The sequence below is a fragment of the Zootoca vivipara genome, chromosome 13 (genome assembly GCF_963506605.1).
Source record: "Zootoca vivipara chromosome 13, rZooViv1.1, whole genome shotgun sequence".
In the NCBI taxonomy this organism is placed as follows: Eukaryota; Metazoa; Chordata; class Lepidosauria; order Squamata; family Lacertidae; genus Zootoca; species Zootoca vivipara.
In genome coordinates, this window is record NC_083288.1 from 19,537,703 (window position 1) to 19,550,341 (window position 12,639).

Genomic DNA, 12,639 nt, shown 5'->3' on the forward strand with positions numbered 1-12,639 from the left:
TTCAGACTGTGGTGATTATGCTTTGAGATAATGTTTTCCTTTAATCCTGTTGTAGTGTTGTATTTGCACTTCATTTTAGTTTCTTGCATAAAACAATGGTTTAAAATGATATACAGGGGATGGTTCTGTGTATTAAATTTCCATGATATGCTGAGTGTCGTTCCTCTCCTCCCTCCCTAGGGTGTCCTTAATTGTTCCAGGACTGGCTGTGGTGTATATTTGATTCTTGCAAGAATTGAATAGCAGCTTGTGTTGATTTGTGACTGGCCTGTCATTTGACTTGTCCTTTGCATTCACTCTGGCAATACTATTTACAGCCAACACTATGCTATCGTTTGTTGACTTCTGTGCAAAATTAATGTGCACTACACTACGATGAGTTCATCTTGATAGCATGCGACGGAATTGTAGAAGTCAAAGTAGCTTATAAAAGCAGTGGTTACGCTGCAGCATGCAGTTATGTGCATGCAGATTTCATTGACTTTAACTGTGCGTTGTTTTGCACCTCATGTCTCTAACCTAGAAAAACATGGGAGCAGCAGAAGGCACAGTATAGTTACTATTCTTATTTATTTATTAAGAATATTTATATCCCACCTTTCCAACTGAATACTCCTCAAGGTGCCTAACAATCAAAATAAAAATGATAATGATAGCTACAATTCTATGATTCTATGTTGCTGTTGAGTGAATCAGTCCCTTGTCTTCTCTTCTGCAACAGACCCAAGGTTTACATGATTAGTAAAAGAGGCAAGGGTCTTGTGAACTGGCTCAAAAGCATGCTACGGTAGCACCTCGAGGAATCTCTTTCTCTATTCCATTAGTCCTTCCTTTCATATTTACAGGTGCCAGTTAAGACGGTCCTTTTTAACTTACACAAAACAGGCAGGGTGATAATGATACTTCACAAACTTTTTAAAATTCCAGCTGTCATTGGGCTGAAGCTTATCAATTATTTTACTGTGCAATCACTTCTAGATGTTTTATGGAAAGTGATTCATAAACAGAATCAAAATGTAGTTTAAATGCAGCTGACATAAATACTATAAATTATTGGTACCGTAGTGTATATTTTTTAGTTTGGAGATTAAACAAATAGGGACTGGCAAGAACTTTTCTTGCCTTTGCATCATCTCCCACCCCCTTTTCCGCTATTTTTAGTGTGCTCAACAACTGCAATCCTAAAAAACGCTCAACAACTTTGGGGGGTAAAATTGTAGAAAAAAAGCTCAACAACCTCACTTCATCAAATCTGGCCCTCTTTGAAAAAAGTTTGGGCACTCCTGTCCTATGCGATCCACACATTCATAAGCTTATATCAGGATGGATTAAAAATACATTTTTGTAAATAATAATAATAATAATAATAATAATAATAATAATAAAATCAATGGTAGTTTTGTAACAATCAAATAGTGGCAAATTAAAATGAAATTGAACTTTTTACAAGCAAATGCTTAAGTCTATAGTTTACTGTATTTTCCGGCGTACAAGACCTCCCACTTTTCCACCTAAAATATGGAGTTTGGGATATACTCTCCATTTCTGGGGCGCCAGAAATCGCTTCTGCTCTGACATGTGCAGAGGCGATTTCCAGCTTCTGGGCTGGAAATTGCTTCTGCACGTGCACAGATACCATTTTTGGCACCACTTGGCGAGTCCCCATGCCGTGCTGCACCAGTTTAGCGCGGCGCAGCATGGGGACTTGCTGAGCGGGCAGCTCGGTGACCGGGCGGCTCGTGGCCCAGTTATACCCAGCGTATAAGATGACCCCCGACTTTTGAGAAGATTTTCCTGGGTTAAAAAGTCATCTTATACACTGGAACATACTGTATATTTTCTTAATTTAATCATGACTGTTAACAGATTAAATGAAACCAGTTTTCTGTGCATAAAAAGAGATCTCATTTCTGAGGTCGATCATTATATATAGCACCCTAAATAATATGTTACCTGTTATTGTTATATTTGTGTTGGGTCTAAGTTATTGCTAAGCATTAGGGTTCATGAGGTGCCATGGTATAAGCTACCTGGTTCACCTTCAAAGCCCATATGGGCAGTCTGGTACTCCTGTAGTATTTCAATGGTTGTAATCCTTGTATGACCACACTTAAAAGACACTGAATAGTTTGGGTGCCCAGTCTTCATGAGGATATTGTAGAGCTGGAAAGGGTTCAAGAAAGGGAAATCGAAATTATCAATGGACTGGAACACCTTCTCGATGAAGGAAGGATACAACTTTAGAGGCCTTTTAGTGCAGAGGCAGGGCATGAAAAGAGGTTTATAAAATTTTGTGTGATCTGAAGAAAATTTTGTAACTGTCTCATTACCAGAACTTGGATGGTATTCAAGGAAATTAATTGATAAAGTTTGCTGCTACTAGATGTGTAGTTTAGGTAACTTTTAGAGGAGATCATGAAGGATAAGTTTATTAGTGACAGCTTTATGGAATTTCTTAAGTTTAGGATACTTTACTACAGAGCTTTCCAAACTTTTCAAGTTGGTGACACACTTTTTAGACATGCATCATTTCGCGACACAGTAATTCAGTTTTACTAGCAAACCAGAGGTTAAACTAGCCACTTTCCAGCCCTGGAAGGCGTGCAGGGAGCTTTCGCGCAACACACCTACACACTGCAGCCGACACATTAACATGTCGTGACACACAGTTTGGAAAGCTCTGCTTTACTAGATGGTTTGTTTGTATGATCATGTAAAGGCTCTTACATACGATCAGAGTTTCTCATTGTGTAAGGTTCTGTTGAATTTTAGACTGTCTGTTAGCTGGTATAGTATCAGTTGTTGGTATCCATGCTTGTTTGGAAAATCCGTGCATTTGAAAATGAAAAATATGCTCTTGATGATTTAAACAACCCATCATTTGGCATGCACTCGGGGCACATTCACCTTTCTTTTCAACCCCTATCAGACTTCCAGTTTTGCCTGGCATCTCCACCCTGTTCTGCTACTGCCCACTTTACATGTATGGTTATGACCCTATTCTTTTCCAGGTGTTCCTTTGTATCCATTCTCTCACTGCATTTGTGTGCATGCAGCCATTCGTGTTACACTTAGATGGGGCAGAAGAATCGATTCATTTCTCAGTTGGGGTGAAAACAAATAATCATCCTAGCAGCTGTCAGTAAGTGTTGAACTAATTGTTGAAGTGCTGACACTTATTTTTGAAACACACGCAACTTACGGTATTTTCAACACAAAAAATAATTTCCCCTCTTCCCAATTTACAAATAGACTGTAAGTAGAAATTTATGGTTCCTTTGCAAAAATCACCTGAAAAAATTATAACTTTGAAATTGCTTGATTTAGTTGATATTGTGAGATTGCTGGTATTGTGTTACACATTTTTTATCAAGCAATGCATTTTTAGAAATGGGAGAAAAATCAATAGAATATTATATGACATTAGGAAAAAGCTGAACTCAGAAGCCTGTTCAAATTATACATACACAGCAATTATTATTTTCCATAATTTTCATTCTGTTAGCCATGGAGAGGTAAAAAGGTAAGAACCCCACATCCAGCCACTAGAGACCTCATTCAGCCATCCTTCTGGCTTCTACAATGTCAGCCATTTTTCAAGCATATTTATGCAACCCCAAGGGCTCAGAACTTGTTTTTTTCATGAAAGGTGAGATTCTCAAGAAACTGAACTCTTACGCTTGGAAATATGGTTCATGGAAACATAATAGCAGCTTAGTAAAATGTTCCGTGTGCTGACAATTGTTTTAAAGTTTAAGGTTCAGACTGATGCCTCTCTCAGGCTTTCCTGCTCACTATGGGAAGGTTAGGAGTAGAGCAGGCAAGAATGGATTGGAGGGAGCTTGCCACTCCCCCTTACACATGTCATCCCTGTACATGTTCTTTTCAATGCATGAATAGGATTTCAGGTTTCTGTGTTTGTTTGGTCTATTTATTCATCACTGTAGATGCATTTTGGATCTTTTTGAACTTTAGTTCAAAACTGACTTGCTGAAATTTGTCATGTCTTCAGTACATTCAGATTCATGCTAACTTTTTCATCTATTGTTCCAATGTGGCATTCCATGCTTTTATAGTGAGGAACGCAGTGCTGTTAGGGTAGAAGATTGAAAGCTTTCACTTTTGGTTTTGAATAAATCAGTTTCCTGATACACAAGCTTTCATATTTCTTCCTTCACATGTGGAAAAGGAAGAGAGACAGCACATGTTCCAGATCAACACGGCTCATTCTTATAACGCTGAAGGATGAATTAATGAACAGTAACTGAGATTTGTTTCCTTCAATTTCCTTTAATGTTTACTTGGGCTGTGTACACACCGTACATCTGAAGCACACTCAGAGCACTCCCCCCCCCTAAAAAAAATCCTGGAAGTTTGGTCTTCACAGAGCTACAATTCCCAGCACCTGTAAAATACAGTTCTCGTGGTTCTTTGAGTGAGTGTGCTCTAAAGGCATGGTGTGTATGCAGCCTTGGTCTTTGTATTTGCCAGTCTTTGTCTTAATGTGTTTTGTTAATTTAAAAAAATAGTTTATAATAAAAAGCGTAACTACAGTCAGTAGAAATTGTTTCTTCACAACCTGTTTTCTGTCCCTGTTCTAATCTAATCTTTTGTATAAAGCATTTGCTGAGGTCTGGTTTAAATGTTTTATCACCCGTCTGATATATTTTTATTAGGATATTGTGGGTCCTTCATGGAACAGTATATTAGACTTGTTTTAACTGTTCCTTTTCTGTACAGTTGCTTAATACTGGAAAGTATTTAATATGAACATCATTGCACCTTCCGTTTCAGCAGGAAAATCATGGGCCTTCTCTGCTTGGCACAGCTGTACAACATTCAAATGCATTGGTGGGAATATATTAAAACCAGTTGTTGTTTTTAAATGATTGTATCACTTTGAGCTATTTCATGTGTTAGATCTGTAATTTGTTCTTTAAAAATATTTTGATGCATGACTGGAAATGAATTTGTAAAATGGTGGAATTGGGTTTGGTTTGGTGTGACATGAGCTTAGCATACATAGATTCTTCATCTTATATTTTTCATGATATACGCAACTTGATTGCAATAAGAATGGAAAGGAGACCATACAGATGAGCAGTACCTGGGTGATGACTTGGTCCCATCTGCCCATCTCATCCAGTTTTGCCTCATCTTCTATTTTCTTAGTTGCCTGCATCCTGCCTCTCACTGTTCCTTGTTCTCTATTCTCTTATCTTAGGTGTCTGACTCTTTCTGCTTTTTTCTTAAGTCGACTTCGGCTATTACTTTATTCAAGGAACAGGGGGAGTCATATTCTTGTGACAGTGGCTGCTATTGTACCAATTCTTACCATTGTCTGAGACCTCAGTGCCCCTTGACTTGCATACATTGTTTGCTAGGCATGCAAGGAGTTGATAGTTGGGAACTGGTGCAATGGCTGACAATTGTTACAATCATTTTCCTTTTTCGTTGAAAGCAGAGTACTGTTTTATTCCTTTCTGCAGTTCTCGGAGTGTAGGGTACTTGGGGAGCTTCCAAATGAAAGGATGGTGGTTCCCCAAACACCTTTTATCACCTTCCCTGCCACTTAACTTCAACTTGGATTTGCTCCTGACCATCAGATGGCAGGAAATGTGGCCAAAGCAGCTATTTTGGGGTAAGTGAGAGCCTCCACTAACTTTCACAGCTGACTTTCCTAGTTACTTATTTCTGGCTTTTATCCCCTGCTTTTCCTCTCTCAACTGTTAGGCACCTACTCTATACAGTGGTACCTCAGGTTAAAAACTTAATTCGTTCTGGAGATCCATTCTTAATCTGAAACTGTTCTTAACCTGAGGTACCACTTTAGCTAATGGGGCCTGCCGCAGCACGATTTCTATTCTCATCCTGAAGCAAAATTCTTAACCCGAGGTACTATATCTGGGTTAGCGGAGTCTGTAACCTGAAGCGTCTGTAACCCAAGGTACCACTGTACCTTTACATCAGGCCCTTGCCTCCTTTCTGTTCTACCCTATTTAGGTGTAACTGTTCCTTGTAGCTACATTAGCAATACATCCTTGAAATGTGCGTTGAAATACAGTGGTACCTCAGTTTAAGTACACAATTGGTTCCGGAAGTCTGTACCTAACCTGAAACGTACTTAACCTGAAGCAAACTTTCCCATTGAAAATAATGGAAAGTGGATTAATCCGTTCCAGACGGTCCGCGGAGTACTTAAACTGAAAGTACTCAAACCGAAGCGTACTTAAACCGAGGTATGACTGTACAGTGGTACCTCAGGTTAAGAACTTTGCTTCAGGATGAGAACAGAAATCGTGCTCCAGTGGCGCGATGGCAGCAGAAGGCCCCATTAGCTAAAGTGGTGCTTCAGGTTAAGAACGGACCTCTGGAACGAATTAAGTTCTTAACCAGAGGTACCACTGTACCTTGGTTCTTGAATTTAATCCATTCTGGAAGTCCATTCTAAAACCAAAACATTCCAAAACTAAGGCACGCTTTCCCATAGAAAGTAATGCAAAATGGATTAATCCATTCCAGGCTGTTGAAACACTACCCCTAAAAAGCTTCTCCCCACCGCCCCAATTAGCATGATCTTTCGATCTCTCCATCTCTCTTGATCTCTCTCTCTTCAAAGCAGCTGGGCTGCAGAGCACTGCCAGGACGCTTCTCCCCACCGCCCCAATCAGCGCGATCTCTCTAAAAACAGAAGCGCAACCCTAAAAACAAAAGCTCAGAACTCAGGACACGTTCGACTTCCAAAAAAAATTCGAGGACCGAAATGCTCACTTCGGGGTTTGCGACGTTTGGGTTCTAAGTTTGTGAACTAGGCTGTTCAATAATCAAGGTACCACTGTATAGCTGAGAGAGACTGCATCTGAGTTAGTGAATGTTGGTCTCAACTTCCTTTCCCTTTCCTTCAACTTCATTTAAGTCTCTGCTTCCTCCAGGTTTATCACTTTTTTCTGAAATACAGTCGACCCTCAGCTTACGTTACCTTCGGTTAATGTAATCCTCAAATTGCGAACGTGGCAAACCCAGAAGTGTATACTTCCGGGTTTCGCCATGCACGCCTGCGCAGAAACGCTCAATCATGCCATGTGCGTGCACAGAAGGGTGCCTCCGGTTATGAAGTTTTCGGGGTGCGGCCAGGCCTCCGGAATGGTTCCCGCCCACGGTTCTAATTGCAACTTTTAGTTGTTGAAGCTTCAGGTTTTTGGCTAAACAAACAAAACATGGTCTGTTGACTAGTGGCATCGCAACCTCCCTTCTTTTTGCCTTAAAAGATTGTTTCTTACTTGTATTCTGCCGGACGTATTTGGAGTTCAGCACAAACAGGTTCTCCAAATGCTGTAGTGCAGACATCAGAAAAATAATTACAGAAGATGCCACACTATTTAATGTGTCATCTGCTTTATGCTTATCTTCACAACAGTCATGTGAAATAAACTGTTGTTCAAGTTTTTCTTGTGGGAGACCGTGGACCAAAGTATGCACAGTGTTAAATTCATGTTCACAGTTAATGTATCTGTATTTTTTGTTAAATAGTAGTGATGTGTGTATATTCAGGGTCAGCCGCTATTGCACATCAGAAACCTGGGAGAGGCCATTTTCATTGGGAACTTAATGTAAAGGGAAAGTTGTATCCTGCAGTCCTGATCTCTCCCTCCTTAGTCCTCTCCCTACAGCTCCCTTTGCGGCTGCTATTGAACCCTAAAGCAACCCAGATATGTTAAATGTGGCCAGAGGATGTTTTTGGTGGTCATATGCTAGTTGTGGAGTACTTTCCCAAGAGAGATTTGTCTGGCACCTATATTATTGTCCACTGGGCACCAGACTAAGACTTTTGTTTATTTTCCCAAGCTTTTTAGATTCACTTTTAATCCTCCTTTACTGTTTTACACTTCTTTTATGATTTTGTGACTTTTTGCTTATTGTACAGAGTTAGAAACTGAGATATGAAAGTTAGGAGCTAAATGGCACCTTAAACCAAGGTTATGGATGCCACAACAGAATGTCGAAGCACACTTTTAAAATAATAAGAATACAAAATTGAAAATGAATGAACTGCCCCTAAAATCTTGTGCTCATTTTTCACATGGTCTAGTCCCCAATTAAAGATTGCAAAAAAATAAATAAAGCCATGCTTCCCCTGCCCACCCCTCACTGCCTTTCTGTAAGGCCAGATTGCGCGTCGATGACCCGTCACCCACGTGAAGTAAATAAGACACAAGGACACGTGATTTTAGGTTAATGGGTAAATAAAGGCCACAACTTTATTGGTTCTAGCATGTGAGTGGTATTAGCTTAAATTGGACAGGAACGCAACACGTAACTCCACCCTACCGGTGTGGAGACACTTAAAGGTTAACGAACAGAGGGAAGAGCTTGTTGATGCAAATACAACTGGAAGCTTCCCCTGACGTCACCGGGGGTCGTGCCATGGCCCTAACCCAAGTAGGGCATCACGACCGCCGGATCCCTTTAACAGGATACCCATAGGAGGTAGGTGATGACCTTAACCTGACCTCTGACACACAACGGAGTTACATCACATATTGAATAATCCAATGGCTAACCGCCAATACCAAAAGTTGTGACAAATTGCTATGAGTTAGGCGAAAAAACCAAGAGGCCGGGGCCGATTTGCCAAATGGATAAAAACTCCTACCAGGCCCCTTGGGCAGCCAAGGTGACCAACCGAAGTCCACAGCAAGGTCAAAGAAAAGCCATGCCTAAAGGGAGGGAGGGTGGGTGATCCGATGAGGGCAGGAATGCAAGGAGAAAAATCTTCCTCCGTTTAAACGGAGCTGGACTATTGGCTGGCAGAGGAGTATGATGCGGCGGCAGGGAGGGCCTGGTGCAGGGGGCTGACCACACCCCCTGCAGACGCGGGAGGCGGGCCCCACGCGCAATTCCTCCCCTCTGGAAGGCAGTCATTTTTCACATGGTCTAGTCCCCATCTAAAGACTGCAAAAAATAAATAAAGCCATGCTTCCCCTTCCTGCCCCTCAAAACACTGCCTTTCTGTAAGGTCAGGTTAGAGGCAGAACCTATCAGCTTGCCTGACGCTGCAGTGATTTCTTGGAAGTCGAGCAAGCAGGAATTTCTCTTCCCATGCTGTCAGTGCCAGCAGGGGAGGTTTTAATATGAAATCTTAGTCCCAGTACTGCGTCCCAGAAATTGCTTGTGCTAATGAAATTCCCAGTCGCAAAATGCACCTAGAACAATGGGAGTTTTGAACTCTTTTCTGTAAGCCATCCTGGAATATAATTGAAAGGTGGTATAAAAATGTTTTATTTTTATATAGTTGGAGCAGGGTAAAGAGAATGTAGAAAACCTAACAGTTGACTTCAGGAATTTGTTTGCTGTTAGATCCATTCAGCAGCCCTCATTTCTCCCCTTCCCCCTACCCTTGTCTAGTGCTGCAGTTTTAGGGCAACAGGCAGTTGCTTGGTTGTCTTGCTAAACCAGTTGCTTTCAAAAAAAAATCACAAATGGAAACTGCTGGTAGAACATAGTTTCTAGAGTCTAGACCATGAGTAGGCAAACTAGGAGCAGGATCCTGCGCAATCGCCTTCTAAATTCAGCCCATGGGTGGTCCAGGAATCGTCGTGTTTTTACATGAGTAGAATGTGTCCTTTTATTTAAAATGCATCTCTGGGTTATTTGTGGGGCCTCCCTGGTATTTTTACATGAGTACTGTTGAATGTGTGCTTTTATTTAAAATGCATCTCTGGGTTATTTGTGGGGCATAGGAATTCGTTCAGTTTTTAACCCCAAAATATAGTCTGCCCCCCAAAAAACAAGGTCTGAGGGACAGTGGACTGGCCCCCTGCTGAAGAAGTTTGCTGACCCCTGAAATAATGTATCCCTGTGCTGTTTGCAGAATTAATCTATGGGTTTTTATTTGGACACACAAAGTACATGCAACTATGAAGTTGTATGGAAACTGACCTGGAAGGGAGCAATTGATCACAGTATATTGTAGTACGGTTTGCTGTCAAAAGGCAAAAACCTAAGCTGTGCATTTGCATGCTGTCAAGAAAGTTACTTGGTATGTAAGAGCCTTTTAATGTTTCAGCTTTTGAAGGGAAGTTAAACCACAGAGCCTAGGGCTTGGCTGATCAGAAGGTCGGCGGTTCGAATCCCCGTGACGCGGTGAGCTCCCGTTGCTCGGTCCCTGCTCCTGCCAACCTTTTACATGGCAGTGGCAAACGAGCTGTTTTTTTGTGCACACTGGCCAGAACACATACACGCCCTCTGGCAGGTGGACAATGCTTTTTAATTGGTTCTTCCATTTGAGTTCTTGCTTTGCTGTGCTTCCCTGCAGCATGGAAAAAGTGACTGCACCTAAAAGACACTGTAGGAGGTATGTCCTTAGGGACTACATGTATTCTGAAAACCATGTAGCAAGTGTGCATCTCTGAAGTTTGAACTAGTTATTGTAACTGCTGAAAGCAAATCAGTCCAACATGTGTCTGGTATATACGCCTTATTCCATATAAATCCACTGCCTTAGACACCTTGCTACACACAAAAACTACTCCTTTTCATCAAACGCAGGCAAGACACCCTAATACTTGAATACATGTGTGTGATCAGTGATGGATTAAATGCAGATAGAAGAACTTAAACTAAATTCAGATAAAATAAAAAAATTCCTTCCAGTAGCACCTTAGAGACTAACGAATTACTGTAGTTGGTCTCTAAGGTGTACTGGAAGGATTTTTTTTTATTTTGTTTCGACTACGGCAGACCAACACAGCTACTAAATTCAGATAAGATAGCTGATAACTCAGTAGACTGGTTGAAGAAATATCTTTTTTTAATAGGGTCAGCTTCGCTGTAAAGACCAAGTTTATAACGTACGTTTATTGCTGGACTCAGTATTGCTCCTTAATTCTTGGCTGATGGCTACAACCTGGAGTGCCTTTTATCGGCTTTGGCTGATGTATTGACTATGTCTGTTGCTGGAAAATAGAAACCTGACCATGGTTATCTATACTTTGGTTGCCCCCAAGATAGAGTATTGTGTTCTACATGGGGCTGCCTTTGACAATGACTTGAAAACTTAGAGTACAGAATGCAGAAGACTCCATGTGTGGTCTGATATTGACCCGTTTTGAATTATCCATTCATTCCAGGTTCAGTTCAGAAGAGCTTTTTCTTGCTGTTAAAGCCCTAACAGATTGGTCCTAACTATCTTAGGAAATTTGTTCCAGCATAAGCTGACTCTACAGCAGGGTTTCTTCCATAGCAGCCTTGATGCTGTGCAGCTCAATCCCCGAGAGATGGTTGTACAATTACCTCCCTGTTGCCTTTTCAAAGGCAGATAAAACTGTTGGCCTTTGAAAACTGACTGCTCTCCCTCCCCCCCCCCCCCCCCCCCGGCACTGTTTTCCTGCCCTTGGTTTGTTTCTGAGTTTTTGATTGTTTGATTTTGAGGGGAAAACCCTACAAGCAACAATGTTGATTTTTATAAGTGGCAGTTTTAGTTGTTTTAGTTGTTTGAGGAACTTTGGAAAGGTAGCATAAAACCTTTTAAATAAGAAAATCCAAATACTGAAGCCTGAATAACTTGTGTAAATCAAGGAAGTGTGTATACATTTATCTGTCCTCCTAGCAGAATAGGAAATGAGCTATATATTGCACATGACTGCCTGGATACTGAGGTCCAGCTCTGTTGGGAGCCCCACAGAGTGGCTGGGGAAACCCAGCTAGATGGGCGGGGTATAGATGATGATGATGATGATGATGATGATGATGATGATGATGAAATACCTCACCCCTGAAATTCCTATCCTCTCTGGCTTCTGAGTTAGACCGTACCTCAGTGGTTGAGCACGTGTTCTGCGTGCAAAAGGCCCTAGGTTCATTTCCTGGCATCTCTAGTAAAGCGGATTGAGTGGAGAAGACCTGTGTCCAAGACTGCTCGGAGCTGCTGCTGCTGCTGCTAGTCAGAGTAGACAGTATTGTGCTATCAGTCCTGATGTGAGATAAGAACATGAGAAGCTTTTTCACTAGGCACTTCCCATGAGTTTTTGAGATGGATGTCACAGCTATAGGATCTAGAACAGGGGTTGGCAAAGTTTTTGTGGCTTGGGCCAGTTCACGGTCCCACAGACGCCACAGTGGGCCGGAGTGTGCACACACGCATGCGCAAACGCTATTTCCGACACGGAGGATGCATGCGCAGCTTCCCATTGGCTGCAGGAGCTTCACACTGGTTTAGTGTGGCCGCACGGGTGCCGACTGAGCGGGTGGCAGGGTTGCCGACCCCTGGTTTAGAATCATCTAAAAAAATAAAAGCCAAGGACAGGGAATGCCAAGTTCCATGCTACATTAAAATTTATGTCTTTTGAATGTGTACCTGCAGACACACAGAAACCATACAACTTAGTTGGATACCTGGGGGGCTCATAATTTGTTTCTGGCAAAACGGGTGGATGGGTGGACTTGCGTGTGCAAGAGTTTTCAATTATGTGTGAATAAATGTGTGATTATTATTATTTTTAATTAAACCTGATAAGTATTTTACTGTACCAATTCAGTGAAGTTTAATTGTGGAGCACATTAATTCTGTTGTAGTGTTGAACATAAGAATAGGCAAGTATGTTAATAATGATGATAAATGGACGAATGCCAGTGCTGGTG

At 41.5% G+C, this 12,639-nt stretch overlaps 1 protein-coding gene across 2 annotated transcripts in view; it reads left to right on the plus strand.

Annotated features, from left to right (window-relative positions):
- Positions 1-12,639, plus strand: part of ZNF652 (zinc finger protein 652) — a 37,802-nt gene that overhangs the window by 7,880 nt on the left and 17,283 nt on the right. The gene's annotated exons all lie outside the window — the stretch shown is intronic.